The sequence below is a fragment of the Arachis ipaensis genome, chromosome B4, assembly GCF_059453495.1.
Source record: "Arachis ipaensis isolate K30076 ecotype BB chromosome B4, ASM5945349v1, whole genome shotgun sequence".
Classification (NCBI taxonomy): Eukaryota; Viridiplantae; Streptophyta; class Magnoliopsida; order Fabales; family Fabaceae; genus Arachis; species Arachis ipaensis.
Genome location: NC_142439.1, coordinates 88627111 through 88643740, shown reverse-complemented (window position 1 = coordinate 88643740; position 16630 = coordinate 88627111). Strand labels below are relative to the sequence as shown.

Here is a 16630-nt window from a genome sequence, read left to right as displayed (position 1 = left end):
GAAAATACCTAAAATCACAGAGAAACACACAAACTCATAGTAAAGTCCAGAAATGTGACTTTTATTTAAAAACTAATAAAAATATACAAAAAACTAACTAAATCATACTAAAAACTATGTAAAAACAATGCCAAAAAGCGTATAAATTATTCGCTCATCACAACACCAAACTTAAACTGTTGCTTGTCCCGAAGCAACTGAAAATCAAATAGGATAAAAAGAAGAGAATATACTATAAATTCCAAATATCAATGAAACTTAGCTCCAATTAGATGAGCGAGACTAGTAGCTTTTTGCCTTTGAACAATTTTGACATCTCCCGTTATCCCTTGAAGTTCAGAATGATTGGCATCTATAGGAACTCAGAATTCAGATAGTGTTATTGATTCTCCTAGTTCAGTATGTTGATTCTTGAACACAGCTACTTTATGAGTCTTGGCCGTGGCCCTAAGCACTTTGTTTTCCAGTATTACCAACGGATACATAAATGCCACAGACGCATAACTGGGTGAACCTTTTCAGATTGTGACTCAGCTTTGCTAAAGTCCCCAATTAGAGGTGTCCAGGGTTCTTAAGCACACTCTTTTTTTTTTTACTTTGGACCTTGACTTTAACCGCTCAGTCTCAAGTTTTCACTTGACACCTTCACGCCACAAGCACATGGTTAGGGACAGCTTGGTTTAGCCGCTTAGGCCAGGATTTTATTCCTTTAGGCCCTCCTATCCACTGATGCTCAAAGCCTTGGATCCTTTTTATTACCCTTGCCTTTTGGTTTTAAGGGCTATTGGCTTTTTGCTCTTGCCTTTTGGTTTAAAGAGCTTTTGGCTTTTTCTGCTTGCTTTTTCTCTTTTTTTTTTCTCTTTTTTTTTCTTTTTTTTTTCTTTTTTTTCGCAAGCTTTTGTATTCACTGCTTTTTCTTGCTTCAAGAATCAATTTTATGATTTTTCAGATTATCAATAACATTTCTCCTTTTTCATCATTCTTTCAAGAGCCAACATATTTAACATTCATAAACCACAATATCAAAAGACATATGCACTGTTCAAGCATTCATTCAGAAAACAAAAAGTATTGTCACCACATCAAAATAATTAAACTAGTTTCAAGTATGAATTCGAAACCATGTACTTCTTGTTCTTTTATTTTTAGAACAGTTTTCATTTAAGAGAGGTGATGGATTCATAGGACATTCATAGCTTTAAGACATAGACACTTAAACACTAATGATCATGTAATAAAGACACAAACATAATTAAACATGAAGCATAGTAAACGAAAACTAGGAAAATAAGATCAAGGAGATTAAGGAACGGGTCCACCTTAGTGAGGGTGGCGTCTTCCTCTTCTTGAAGAACCAATGGTGCTCTTGAGCTCCTCTATGTCTCTTCCTTGTCTTTGTTGCTCCTCCCTCATAGCTCTTTGATCTTCTCTAATCTCATGGAGGATGATGGAGTGCTCTTGGTGCTCCATCCTTAGTTGTCCCATGTTGGAACTTAATTCTCCTAGGGAAGTGTTGATTTGCTCCCAATAATTCTGTGGAGGAAAGTACATCCCTTGAGGTATCTCAGGGATTTCATGGTGAGGAATTTCCTCATGCTCTTGTTGAGGTCCATGCTCTCTTGTTTACTCCATCCTTTTCTTAGTGATGGGCTTGTCCTCTTCAATGAGGATGTCTCCCTCTATGTCAATTCCAGCCGAATTGCATAGGTGGCAAATGAGGTGAGGAAAGGCTAATCTTGCCAAAGTGGAAGACTTGTCAGCCACCTTGTAGAGTTCTTGAGGTATAATCTCATGGACTTCCACTTCCTCCCCAATCATGATACTATGGATCATGATGGCCCAGTCTATAATAACTTCAGACCGGTTGCTAGTAGGAATGATTGAGCGTTGAATGAACTCCAACCATCCTCTAGCTACAGGCTTAAGGTCCAGTCTTCTCAATTGAACCGGCTTGCCTCTTGAGTCAACTTTCCATTGAGCTCCTTCTACACATATATCCATGAGGACTTGGTCCAACCTTTGATCAAAGTTGACCCTTCTAGTGTAGAGGTGTGCGTTTTCTTCCACCATTGGTAAGTTGAACACCAGCCTTACATTTTCCGGACTGAAATCTAAGTATTTCCCCCGAACCATGGTAAGCCACTGCTTTGGATTCGGGTTCACACTTTGATCATGGTTCCTAGTGATCCATGCGTTTGCATAGAACTCTTGAACCATTAAGATCCCTACTTGTTGAATTGGGTTGGTGAGAACTTCCCAACCTCTTCTTTGGATCTCAAGTCGGATCTCCGGATACTCATTCTTTTTGAGCTTGAAAGGAACCTCAGGGATCACTTTCTTCTTGGCCACAACTTCATAAAGGTGGTCTTGATGGACCTTTGAGATGAATCTCTCCATCTTCCATGACTCAGAGGTGGAAGCAATTGCCTTTCCTTTCCTCTTTCTTGAGGTTTCTCTGGCCTTAGGTGCCATTAATGGTTATGGAAAAACAAAAAGCAATGCTTTTACCACACCAAACTTAAAATGTTTGCTCGTCTCCAAGCAAAAGAAGAAAGAAAAAAGGAGAAAAAGAAGAAAATGGAGGAGATGGAGGGAGAAGGTGTATTCAGCCAAGGGGGAGAAGAGAGGGTTGTGTTGTGTGAAAATGAAGGAGTGATGACGGGTTTATATAGGAGTGGGGGAGGGTTTAGGGTTCGGCCATTAGGGTTGGGTTTGGGAGGGAAAAGAGTTTGAATTTTGGAGGTAGGTGGGGTTTTGGGGAAGAGAGGATGGATGTGAGTGGTGAAGAGGTGATGGGGAAGAGTGATTGAGGTGAATGGTGAAGGGTATTTGGGGAAGAGAGTTATGAAAAGGTGTGAAGAGAAGAGAAAAAAAGGTGGGAATCCTGTGGGGTACACAGATCTAGTGTGGTCAAGGACTTAACATCCCTGCTCCAATTGGGCGTGTAAAATGCCCTCTAGTATGCATGTTTGGCGTTAAACGCCAGCTTGCTGCCTGTTTTTGGCGTTAAATGCCCAAATGTAGCCTGTTTCTGGCTTTTAACGCCACTTCCATGCTCTGTTCTGGCGTTAAATTCCAGTCTGGTGCTTATTTCTGGCGTTTAACGCCAGCTTGATGCTTCTTTCTGGTGTTAAACGCCAGTTCTATGCTTCTTATTGGCGTTTAAACGCCAGTAAGTTCTTCCTCCAGGGTGAGCTATTTTTAATACTGTTTTTCATTCTATTTTTGATTTTTCAGTAGTTTTTGTGATTCCACATGATCATCAACCTAATAAAACACGAAATAACAAAAAGAAAATAAAATAGATATAATTAAATAACATTGGGTTGCCTCTCAACAAGCGCTTCTTTAATGTCAATAGCTTGACAGTGAGCTCTCATGGAGCCTCACAGATGTTCAGAGTATTGTTGGGACCTCCCAACACCAAATTTAGAGTTTGACTGTGGGGGCTTTAGTTGACTCTGCAGTGAGAGGAGCTTTTCATGCTTCCTCTCCATAGTTACAGAGGGAGATCTTTGAGTTTTAAACACAAGGTTGTCCTCATTCAGTTGAAGGACTAACTCTCCTCTGTCCACATCAATCACAGCCTTTGCTGTGGCTAGGAAGGGTCTTCCAAGGATGATGGATTCATCCTCATCCTTCCCAGTGTCTAGGATTATGAAATCAGCAGGGATGTAAAGGCCTTCAACCTTTACTAACAAGTCCTCTACTTGTCCATAAGCCTGTTTTCTTGAGTTGTCTGCCATCTCTAATGAGATTTTGGCAGCTTGCACCTCAAAGATCCCAAGTTTCTCCATTACAGAGAGTGGCATTAAGTTTATTCCTGACCCCAGGTCACACAGAGCTTTCTCAAAGATCATGGTGCCTATGTTACAGGGAATTAGGAATTTACCATGATCCTATTTCTTTTGAGGTAATTTCTGCCTATCCAATGCATTTAGTTCATTGGTGAGCAAGGGAGGTTCATCTTCCCAAGTCTCATTACCAAATAATTTGGCATTCAGCTTCATGATTGCACCAAGGTACTTAGCAACTTGCTCTTCAATAACGTCTTCATTCTCTTCAGAGGAAGAATACTCATTAGAGCTCATGAAGGGCAGAAGGAGGTTCAATGGAATCTCTATGGTCTCTAGATGAGCCTCAGATTCCTTTGGTTCCTCAGAGAGAAACTCCTTATTGGTCACTGAACGTCCCAGGAGGTCTTCCTCACTAGGATTCACGTCCTCCTCCTCCCTTGTAGGTTCGGCCATGATGGTCAATTCATTGGCCTTGCACTCTCTCTTTGGATTTTCTTCTGTATTGCTTGGGAGAGTTTCTAGGAGGAGTTTCAGTGACCCTTTTACTCAGCTGGCCCACTTGTGCCTCCAAATTTCTAATGGAGGACCTTGTTTCATTCATGAAACCTAAAGTGGCCTTAGATAGATCAGAGACTATGTTTGCTAAGCTAGATGGATTCTGCTCAGAATTCTCTGTCTGTTGCTGAGTGGATGATGGAAAAGGCTTGCTATTGCTAAACCTGTTTCTTCCACCATTATTAAAGCCTTGTTGAGGCTTTTGTTGATCCTTCCATGAGAAATTTAGATGATTTCTCCATGAGGGATTATAGGTGTTTCCATAGGGTTCATCCATGTAATTCACCTCTGCTATTGCAGGGTTCTCAAGATCATAAGCTTCTTCTTCAGAAGATGCCTCTATAGTACTGTTGGATGTAGCTTGCAATCCATTCAGACTCTGAGAAATCATATTGACTTGCAGAGTCAATATTTTGTTCTGAGCCAATATGGCATTCAGAGCATCAATTTCAAGAACTTTCTTCCTCAAAGGTGTCCCATTACTCACAGGATTCCTTTCAGAAGTGTACATGAACTAGTTATTTGCAACCATGTCAATGAGTTCCTGAGCTTTTGCAGGTATTTTCTTTAGGTGAATGGATCCACCTGCAGAATAGTCCAATGACATCTTAGATAATTCAGAAAGACCATCATAGAATATATCCAGGATGGTCCATTCTAAAAGCATGTCAGAAGGACACTTTTTTGTCAGTTGCTTATATCTCTCCCAAGCTTCATAGAGGGTTTCACCTTCTTTCTGTTTGAAGGTTTGAACATCCACTCTAAGCTTACTAAGCTTTTGAGGAGGAAAGAACTTGGCTAAGAAAGCCGTGACCAGCTTATCCCAAGAGTTCAGGCTATCTTTGGGTTGAGAGTCTAACCATATTCTAGCTCTGTCTCTTATAGCAAACGGGAAAAGCATAAGCCTGTAGACCTCGGGATTAACCCCATTGGTCTTAACAGTATCACAGATCTGCAAGAATTCAGTTAAGAACTGAAAAGGATCTTCTGATGGAAGTCCATAAAACTTGCAGTTCTGTTGCATCAGAGAAACTAATTGAGGTTTAAGCTCAAAATTGTTTGCTCCAATGGCAGGGATTGAGATGCTTTTTCCATGTAAATTGGAATTTGGTGCAGTAAAGTCACCAAGCATCTTCCTTGCATCGTTATTATTTTCGGCCATGTCTCCTTCTTTTTCGAAAATTTCTGTCAGATTTTCTCCTTCTTTTTGTTTCAGGTTCAAGATCATCTTCAACAAGAATGTTCTTATCCTTGTTCCTGCTCATATAAAAAAGAAAAGAACACACAAAGGAAAATATGGAATCCTCTATGTCACAGTATAGAGATTCCTTTAAGTGAGTATAAGAAGAAAAGAATAGAAGAAGAGAAATTCGAACACATAAAGAGGGAGAGGGTTCGAATTTTTAAGAAGAAGAGAAGTGTTTGTAGATAAATAAATAATTAGAAGGAGATGAGAGAGAAGAATTTTTGAAAATAATTGAAAAGAAAAGAAAAATATTTTTGTTTTTAATTTAAAATTAAAATTAAAATTTTAAAATTTTAAAATCAGAAAAATGAAATTAAATTAAAAGTTAAAACAATTAGTTACTTAAAAAGGAATTTTGAAAAAGAAGAATGTGATTTTCGAAAATTAGAGAGAGATAATTAGTTAGGTGATTTTGAAAAAGATAAGAATCAAACAAGATAAGATTAATTGAAAAAGATTTGAAAATCAATTTTTGAAAAGATAAGAAGTTAGATAAGAGGTTAGAAAAGATTTTGAAATTGGTTTTGAAAAAGATGTGATTGAAACTTATTTTGAAAAAGATTTGAAAAAGAAATTTAAAAAGATTTGATTTTGAAAATTAAAGTTGATTACTTGACTAACAAGAAACAAAAAGATATGATAAAGATTGAACCTTTCTTACTAGGCAAGTAATAAACTTAAAATTTTTTGAATCAATCACATTAATTGTTAGTAAAGATTTTGAAAATATGAAATGAAATTAAGAAAAAGATTTTAAAAATAAGTTTTGAAAATTTCGAAATTATGAAAAAAAATGGAAAAGCTTTGATTTTTGAAAAAGATTTGAAGAAGATAGAATTGTTAAATTGAAAATTTGATTTGACTCATAAGAAACAATTAAATTTAAAAACTTTTGACTAAATCAAATCAAATTTTCGAAAATCATGAGTGAAATAAGGGAAAGATATTTTTTTGATTTTAGAATTTTTAATGAAGAAAGAGAAAAACATCAAAAAGACTCAATGCATGAAAATTTTGGATCAAAACAAATGATGCATGCAAGAACAATTTGAATGTCAAGATGAACACCAAGAACACTTTGAATGTCAAGATGAACATCAAGAACTTATTTTTGAAAATTTTTTTAAGAAAAGAAAATATGCAAGACACCAAACTTAGAAATTTTCAAACTTTAGACACTAACAAATTGAAAATGCATATGAAAAACAAGAAAAAACACAAAACACGAAAATGCAAAGATCAAACAAGGAAATTCACCAAGAACAACTTGAAGATCATGAAGAACAAGAAAGAGACTCAATGCATGTGTTCTTCAAATTTAAAGAAAAATTAAAAGCATGCAATTGACACCAAACTAAAAAAAATGACACTAGACTCAAACAAGAAACATCAAATTTTTGGTTTTTATGATTTTATTAATTTTTTTTTTGGTTTTTTCAAAAATTAATTGGAAAAAGAAAAAATAAGAATTTCAAAATTTTTAATAAGAATTCCAAGAATCTTGCAATGTTAGTCTAAAACTCCAGTCCAGGAATTAGACATGGCTTACTAGCCAGCCAAACTTTCAGTGAAAGCTCCGATCCAAAACACTAGACATGGCCAATGGCCAGCCAAGCTTCATTAGATACAAATCAGACATACAACAGCTAATACTTCATTCAACTTGCTTCTGTGCTGATGAGTGGAAGCCTCGGTCCAAAAGAGTTAGACATGGCTTTACAGCCAACCAGGCTTCAACATGTTTCATGAAACTCTAGAATTCATTCTTAAAATTTATGAAGTCATAAAATAATTTATTTTAGAAAATTTTTATTATTATTTTTTTTCGAAAATAAAAATAATGAAAACAAAAACTTAAAATTAAAATAAAATTACCTAATCTGAGCAACAAGATGAATCGTCAGTTGTGCAAACTCGAACAATCCCCGGCAACGGCGCCAAAAACTTGATGCACGAAATTGTGATCCTTAACAACGGCGCCAAAAACTTGGTGCTCGGAACGTAATTCACACACTTTGTCACAACTTCGCACAACTAACCAGCAAGTGCACTGGGTCGTCCAAGTAATAAACCTTACATGAGTAAGGGTCGATCCCACGGAGATTGTCGGCTTGAAGCAAGCTATGGTCACCTTGTAAATCTCAGTCAGGCGGATTCAAATGGTTATAGAGAATTGATAATTAAAACATAATTAAAATATAAAAGGGGATAGAGATACTTATGTAATTCATTAGTGAGAATTTCAGATAAGCATATAGAGATGCTTTTGTTCCTCCCAAACCGCTGCTTTCCTGCTGTCTTCATCCAATCATTCCCACTCCTTTCCATGGCAAGCTTATGTAGGGCATCAACGTCGTCAATGGCTACATCCCGTCCTCTCAGTGAAAATGGTCCAAAATGTGCTGTCACCGCACGGCTATTCATCTGTCGGTTCTCGATCATACTGGAGTAGGATTCAGTAATCCTTTTGCGTCTGTCACTACGCCCAGCACTCGCAAGTTTGAAGCTCGTCACAACCATCCCTTCCCGGATCCTACTCGGAATACCACAGACAAGGTTTAGACTTTTCGGACCTCAAGAATGGCCGCCAATAATTCTAGCCTATACCACGAAGACTCTGATCTCATGGAATGGAAGGCTCGGTTGTCAGGCGAGGCAACCATGTGTCATGAACCAGAAGGCTAAGAAATACGCACTCAAGCTATTGCAAGTAGAACGAAAGTGGTTGTCAGGCACGCGTTCATAGGTGAGAATGATGATGAGTGTCACGAATCATCACCTTCCTCAGGTTGAAGAACAAGTGTATATCTTAGATAAGAAATGGGCTTGACTTGAATAGAAAAACAATAGTACTTTGCATTAATTCATGAGGAACAGCAGAGCTCCACACCTTAATCTATGGTGTGTAGAAACTCTACCATTAAAAATACATAAGAACAAGGTCCAGGCATGGCCGAATGGCCAGCCCCCATGATCTAAGAACTAAATGTCCAGAGATGTAAATACAATAGTAAAAGTCCTATTTATACTAAACTAGTTACTAGGGTTTACAAAAATAAGTAGATGATGCAGAAATCCACTTCCGGGCCCACTTGGTGTGTGCTTGGGCTGAGCATTGAAGCTTTCTCATGTAGAGGTCTTCCGTGGAGTTGAATGCCAGTTTGTAACCTGTTTCTGGCATTTAACTCTGCTTTGCAACCTGTTTCTGGCATTTAACTCCAGAATAGGGCAGAGAGCTGGCGTTGGACGGCCATTTGCATCGTCGAAACTGAGGAAAAGTATATTGCTGGAAAGCCCTGGATGTCTACTTTCTAACGCAATTGAGAGCGCGCCATTTGGACTCCTGTAGCTCCAGAAAATCCACTTTGAGTGCAGGGAGGTCAGAATCCAACAACATCTGCAGTCCTTCTTCAACCTCTGAATCAGATTTTTGCTCAAGTCCCTCAATTTCAGCCAGAAAATACCTGAAATCACAGAAAAATACACAAACTCATAGTAAAGTCCAGAAATGTGATTTTTATTTAAAAATTAATAAAAATATACTAAAAACTAACTAAATCATACTAAAAACTATGTAAAAACAATGCCAAAAAGCGTATAAATTATCCGCTCATCAATGATCAACCACTTAGTTCTCTGTCCCTTTTCTGTCTCTTATTTCTATATCAAACTCTTACAGAAGCAACACCCATATTATGAGCCTGGGTTTTGAATCTTTCTTTGTAAGTAGATATTTAAGAGCAGCATGGTCAGTGTACACAATCACTTTTGATCCTACTAAGTATGATCTAAACTTGTCAATGGCATAAACCACTGCAAGCAGCTCTTTTTCTGTGGTTGTGTAATTTTTCTGTGCATCATTTAAAACACGGCTAGCATAATAAATGACATGCAGAAGCTTGTTATGCCTCTGTCCCAGTACTGCACCAATGGCATGGTCACTGGCATCACACATTAGTTCGAATGGTAATGTCCAGTTTGGTGCAGAAATAACTGGTGCTGTGACCAGCTTAGCTTTCAGAGTTTCAAATGCCTGTTGACACTCTGTTTCAAACACAAATGGCGTGTCAGCAGCTAGCAGATTGCTCAGAGGTTTGGCAATTTTTGAAAAATCCTTTATAAACCTCTTATAGAATCCTGCATGCCCCAGAAAGCTTCTGATTGCCTTAACATTGGCAGGTGGTGGTAATTTTTCAATTACCTCTACTTTAGCTTGATCCACCTCTATTCCTTTTTTTGAAATTTTATGCCCAAGGAAAATTCCTTTAGTCACCATAAAGTGACATTTTTCCCAGTTTAAAACTAGGTTGGTCTCTTGGCATCTTTTCAGAGCAAGTACTAAATGGTTAAGGCAGGAGCTGAATGAGTCTCCAAATACTGAAAAGTCATCCATGAAGACTTTCAAAAATTTCTCTACCATATTAGAGAAGATAGAGAGCATGCACCTCTAAAAGGTTGCAGGTGCATTGCATAGACCAAAAGGCATCCTTCTGTAGGCAAACACTCCAGAAGGACATGTGAATGCTATTTTCTCTTGGTCCTGAGGATCTACTGTAATTTGGTTGTAACCTGAATATCCATCCAAAAAGTAGTAATTTCAAGCATCTAGTCTATGAATGGTAAAGGGAAGTGATCCTTCCTGGTGGCTGTATTGAGCCTTCTGTAGTCAATACACATACACCACCCTGTAACTATTCTTGTAGGAACCAGTTCATTTTTTTCATTATGAATCACTGTCATGCCTCCCTTCTTTAGGACGACTTGGACAGGACTCACCCAGGGGCTATCGGAAATAGGATAAATAATCCCAGCCTCCAGTAACTTGGTGACTTCTTTCTGCACCACCTCCTTCATGGCTGGATTTAGCCGCCTCTGTGGTTGAACCACTGGCTTAGCATCGTCCTCCAATAGGATCTTGTGCATGCATCTTGCTGGGTTGATGCCCTTAAGATCACTTATGGACCACCCAAGAGCTGTCTTGTGTGTCCTTAGCACTTGAAGTAGTGTTTTCTCTTCCTGTAGATTTAAAGCAGAGTTTATGATCACCGGAAAAGTGTCACCTTCTCCCAGAAATGCATATTTCAGAGATGATGGTAGTGGTTTGAGCTCGGGTTTAGGAGGTTCCTCCTCTTCCTGAGGAATTTTCAGAAGTTCTTTTATTTCCTCTGATTCCTCTAGATCAGGTTGAACATCTTTGAAGATGTCCTCTAGCTCTGATTCGAGACTCTCAGTCATATTGATCTCTTCCACCAAGGAGTCAATAATATCAACGCTCATGCAGTCATTTGATGTGTCTAGATGCTGCATAGCTTTGACAGCATTTAACTTGAACTCATCCTCATTGACTCTTAGGGTCACTTCTCCTTTTTGGACATCAATGAGAGTTCGTCCAGTTGCTAGGAAGGGTCTTCCTAGAATGAGAGTTGCACTCTTGTGCTCCTCTATTTCCAACACTACAAAGTCAGTGGGAAAGGCAAATGGCCCAACCTTGACAATCATGTCCTCAATTATGCGTGATGGATATTTAATGGAGCCATCAGCAAGTTGAAGACATATCCGGGTTGGTTTGACCTCTTCAGTCAAGCCAAGCTTTCTGATAGTGGATGCAGGGATTAGATTGATACTTGCCCCAAGGTCACATAGGGCTGTCTTGGTACCCTCTAATGTGCATGGTATCATAAAGCTTTCGGGATCCTTAAGCTTTTCTGGTAAGCTTGTTAGAATGACTGCACTGCATTCTTCAGTGAGAAAAACTTTTTCTGTTTCTCTCCAATCCTTCTTATGACTTAAGATCTCTTTCATGAACTTAGCATAAGAGGGTATTTGCTCAAATGCCTCTACAATCAGAATCTTTATTTCAAGAGTCCTGAGATAGTCTGCAAAGCAGGCAAATTCTTTATCCTGTTCTGCTTGGCGGAGTTTCTGAGGATAAGGCATTTTGGCTTTATATTCTTCAACCTTAGTTGCTATAGGTTTATTTCCTACAGAGGCAGGTTGAGAAGCCTTCTTGAGGAAGCTATTATCAGCACTTGCAGGTGTCTGATCCCTCATTGGCATTTGAACGCCAGGATTGGACATGGATTGGGCGTTTAATGCCAGATTCCTACCCTTTTCTGGCGTTTGAACGCCAGAACTGGACATGGATTGGGCGTTTAATGCCAGTTTTTCACCATTTTCTGGCGTTTGAACGCCAGACTTATTCCTCTCTGGGCTCTTACTATCCTCAGAGGGATTTTGGGTAGCAGGTTGCTCATCCTCTGTCAGCTATTTCTTTCTTGGCTTTCTGCTGCTTTGAGTTGAGGTATTTAATATTTTTTCACTTCTTAATTGAACTGCTTGGCACTCCTCTATTATCTGTTTTGATAACTGTTGTTTTGTTTGATTCAATTGTGATTCCATATCCTTGTTAGCAATTTTGGTTTCTTGTAGCATCTCCTTAAATTCTGCTAACTGCCTTGTTATAGAGGATAGTTGCTGATTGAGTTCAGCAACTTGTTCCTGGGGACTAAAGTCAGTTGATACTTCCTTAGCTTCTTCTTTCATGGAGGACTCACTACTTATGTACAGATGTTGATTTCTAGCAACTGTATCGATAAGCTCTTGAGCATCTTTGATAGTCTTTCTCATGTGTATAGATCCACTGGTGCACGAAATTGTGATGTCCAGGATCGAACAATCCCTGGCAACGTGAGCAACTTGGTACGCGTAATCGTGATTACACTTTAATTATGTAAAATTCATGGCTCTTTCTTTCCCTGGCAATGGCGCCAAGAACATGGTGCCAATACCATGGTTCACAACTTCGATACAACTAACCAGCAAGTGCACTGGGTCGTCCAAGTAATACCTTACGTGAGTAAGGGTCGAATCCCACGGAGATTGTTGGTATGAAGCAAGCTATGGTCACCTTGCAAATCTCAGTTAGGCAGATATAAATTGATAATGGAGTTTTCGAATAATAATTAATAGAATAGGGATAGAAATACTTATGTAATTCATTGGTGAGAATTTCAGATAAGCGAATGGAGATGCTTTCGTTCCTCTGAACCTCTGCTTTCCTGCTATCTTCATCCAATCAGTCTTACTCCTTTCCATGGCTAGCTTTATGCAAGGGCATCACCGTTGTCAGTGGCTACATCCCCTCTTCTCAGTGAAAAATATGCTCACATGCTCTGTCACAGCACAGCTAATCATCTGTCGGTTCTCGATCATGCTGGAATAGGATTCACCCTCCTTTTGCGTCTGTCACTAACGCCCAGCACTCGCGAGTTTGAAGCTCGTCACAGTCATCCAATTATTGAATCCTACTCGGAATACCACAGACAAGGTTTAGACTTTCCGGATTCTCTTGAATGCCGTCATCATTCTAGCTTACGCCACGAAGATTCTGATTAAGAGATCTAAGAGATACTAATTCAGTCGAAGGTAGAACGAAGTGGTTGTCAGGCACGCGTTCATAGGGAATGATGATGATTGTCACGTTCATCACATTCAGGTTGAAGTGCGAATGAATATCTTAGAAGCGAAATAAGATGAATTGAATAGAAAACAGTAGTACTTTGCATTAATCTTTGAGGAATAGCAGAGCTCCACACCTTAATCTATGAAGTGCAGAAACTCTACCGTTGAAAATACATAAGTGAAAGGTCCAGGCATGGCCGAGATGGCCAGCCCCCAAAACGAGATCACAGGATCAGAATACAATCTAGGATGTCAAATACAATAGTAAGAGGTCCTATTTATAATAAACTAGCTACTAGGGTTTACATGAGTAAGTAATTGATGTATAAATCCACTTCCGGGGCCCACTTGGTGTGTGCTTGGGCTGAGCTTGAGTGTTGCACGTGCAGAGGCCATTTGTGGAGTTGAACGCCAGGTTTTGATCCATTTCTGGCGTTCAACTCTGGTTTTGGATCCTTTTCTGGTGCTGGACGCCAGATTTGGGCAGAGAGCTGGCGTTGAACGCCAGTTTACGTCATCTATTCTTGGCCAAAGTATGGATTATTATATATTTCTGGAAAGCCCTGGATGTCTACTTTCCAACGCAATTGGAAACGCGCCATTTCGAGTTTTGTAGCTCCAGAAAATCCACTTTGAGTGCAGGGAGGTCAAAATCCAACAGCATCAGCAGTCCTTCTTCAACCTCTGAATATGATTTTTGCTCAAGTCCCTCAATTTCAGCCAGAAAATACCTGAAATCACAAAAAACACACAAACTCATAGTAAAGTCCAGAAATGTGAATTTAACATAAAAACTAATGAAAACATCCCTAAAAGTAACTAGATCCTACTAAAAACATACTAAAAACAATGCCAAAAAGCGTATAAATTATCCGCTCATCATCCACCAACTGAGTGGTCTAGAGATATCTGAGCTTTTTCTGTAAGCCTGTAGTAGAAGATGTCTAACTGCACCCACTCTGAAAACATTTCAGAGGGGCATTTCCTTAGCATCCCTCTGTACCTCTTCCAGGCGTTATAGAGGGATTTATCATCCTCTTGTTTAAAGCCTTCGATGTCTAGCCTTAGCTGTGTCATCCTTTTTGGAGGGAAATATTGATTCACGAATTTGTCTGATAACTGTTTCCATGTTCTTATGCTTGCTGTGGGTTGGTTATTTAACCACCTCGTAGCTTGATCTTTTACAGCAAATGGAAACAATAATAATCTGTAGACATCCTGATCTACTTCCTTGTCACGTACTGTGTCAGTAATTTGCAAGAACTCTGCCAAAAACTCAGTAGGTTCTTCCTGTGGAAGACCAAAATACTGGCAATTTTGCTGCACCATGACAATGAGCTGAGGATTTAGCTCAAAACTGCTCGCTTTGATGGGAGGAATACAGATACTACTCCCATATGCAGCAGTAATGGGGTTAGCATATGACCCCAGAGTCCTTCTGGACTGTTCGTTTCCACTTTGATCCATGATGGAGAAAATGGAATTGATGTGAATTGTAAATAAAATATATTTTTATTTTTATTTTATTTGATTAAAAACAAACCGTATAAATAAATAAATAAAAAAATAAGATGAAATAAAATAATTGGAAGTTAAAATATAAATTTCGAAAACTAGCAGAAAAAAAGAAAAAAAATAAATTCAAAAACTAGAATAATTACTTAATTAAGAAGATTTTTGAAAAAGATTTTGAATTTTGAAATCCCAAAACTAAGATAAGATAAAATAAGAAGTTTTAAAATGAAAATTTGAATTTTTAAAGGCAGAATTCGAAAATCAATTAAAATAGAGAGAAAAGATATTTTTGAATTTAATGAAGAAAGAGAAAAATAGTAAAAATGACACCAAACTTAAAACTTTTAGATCAAAACAAGGAAAACAAACAAGGACGCTTTGAATATCAAAATGAACACTAAGAATAGATTTTAAAAATTTTTAAGAAAATAGAAACACAAAAGACACCAAACTTAAAAATTTTTATATTTTGGACACTAATAATTCGAAAATGTATAAGATAAACAGCAACAAACACCAAACAGGAAATTTTAAAGATCAAATAAGGAAAATAAATAAGAACAACTTGAAGATTAAGAAAGAACTAAGAACATATAATTTGAAAAATTGAAAGAAAAATAAAATCATGCAATTGACATCAAACTTAAAACATGAAACTAAACAAAAACAGAAAAACTCAATTATTAGTTTATAATAAATTTTCAAAAAAATTTGAAAATGAAAATAAGGATTTAAAAAAAAAATTAACCAAAAACAATAATAGAAGACGCAATTATAGTGGCTCTAAACTAAAAAGATAAATTTTTCCTAATCTAAGCAACAAAATAAACCGTCAGTTGTCCAAACTCGAACAATCTCCGGCAGCGGTGCCAAAAACATGGTGCACGAATTGTAAATCACACTTTTCAAAACTCGTACCACTAACCAGCAAGTGCATTGGGTTGTCCAAATAATACCTTACGTGAGTAAGGGTCGATCTTGATGTGTGGAAAATGATCCAACACGAAACTAACCGGCAAGTGCACCGGGTCGCATCAAGTAATAAAACTCACGGGAGTGAGGTCGATCCCACAGGGATTGAAGGATTGAGCAATTTAGTTTAGTAGATGACTTAGTCTAGCGAATCAATAGTTGATTTGAGTGGTTTGTATTTGACAGAAGCTAAATTGCATGAAATTAAAAAGGAGAGGGACAATTGGCAAGAATTTAAAGTGCAGAGAAATTAAAGAGGCTGAATCTTAAAGTGCAAGTAATATAAATTGCAGAAACTTAGATTGCAAGAAATGTAAATTGCAGAATCTTAAAGTGCAAGAAATGTAAATGGCTTGAATTGTAAAGGGAATTGGGAATTGGATTTGCAGAAATTAAACAAGGAAAAGTAAAATGCAATAAACAGAAAAGTAGAAGATGACTTGAATTAAACCGGATCTAAAACGGAAATGAGAAAAAGCTTGGTGTAGCAATGAAATAAGGAAATTGAAATTTAAAACTGTAGATCTCAGGACTCAAGAGACTAGATAGCTGAGTCTAGATCTCACTGCCTTCCTAGATCCAGCAAGAACAATTGCAAAGGAAATAAAGAAATGTAAATTGCAGAAAGAGTAGAAGAAGAAGCAATTAACAGAAATTGGAATTCAATTATGCAGAAAATTTAACAAGATCTCAAGGTGAGATTGAAACAGAAGTTCTTCAATTCTTCACCCAAGATCCGAAGCAAGAAAAGTAAAGAGTGCTCAAGCAAGAACAAGGAAGAAGAGAGATCAATTCTCCTCCCAAATTCCCTTGAATTAAAACAACAATGCCAAGAAATATAAAGGTGAGCTCTCTCTGTAAGTGTTTTTCCCAATGCTAAAGGAAAGCTCCCGGAAAACTTAAATCCTAAGCTATTTATACACTTTCTTCAAATGGTCTTCAAGCCTTGAATTGGGCCTTTGCTCTTGATGGAATTGGGTTGATAAAAGCCTCTGTTGATTGCACTTGGAGTTGGAGAGAAACCCATTGTGAATCGGGACATAAAGCACAAAAGCTTGAGTCAAAGTTTGAGGCAAATTTTTGC

At 37.9% G+C, this 16630-nt stretch overlaps 1 non-coding gene across 1 annotated transcript; it reads left to right on the top strand.

Annotated features, from left to right (window-relative positions):
• The first annotated feature begins 5013 nt into the window (after window positions 1-5013).
• On the top strand, window positions 5014-5121 carry LOC148568285 (small nucleolar RNA R71). The gene has a single exon (XR_015881617.1). It is a non-coding gene; the product is annotated as a small nucleolar RNA R71 (small nucleolar RNA).
• The last annotated feature ends 11509 nt before the right edge of the window (window positions 5122-16630 follow it).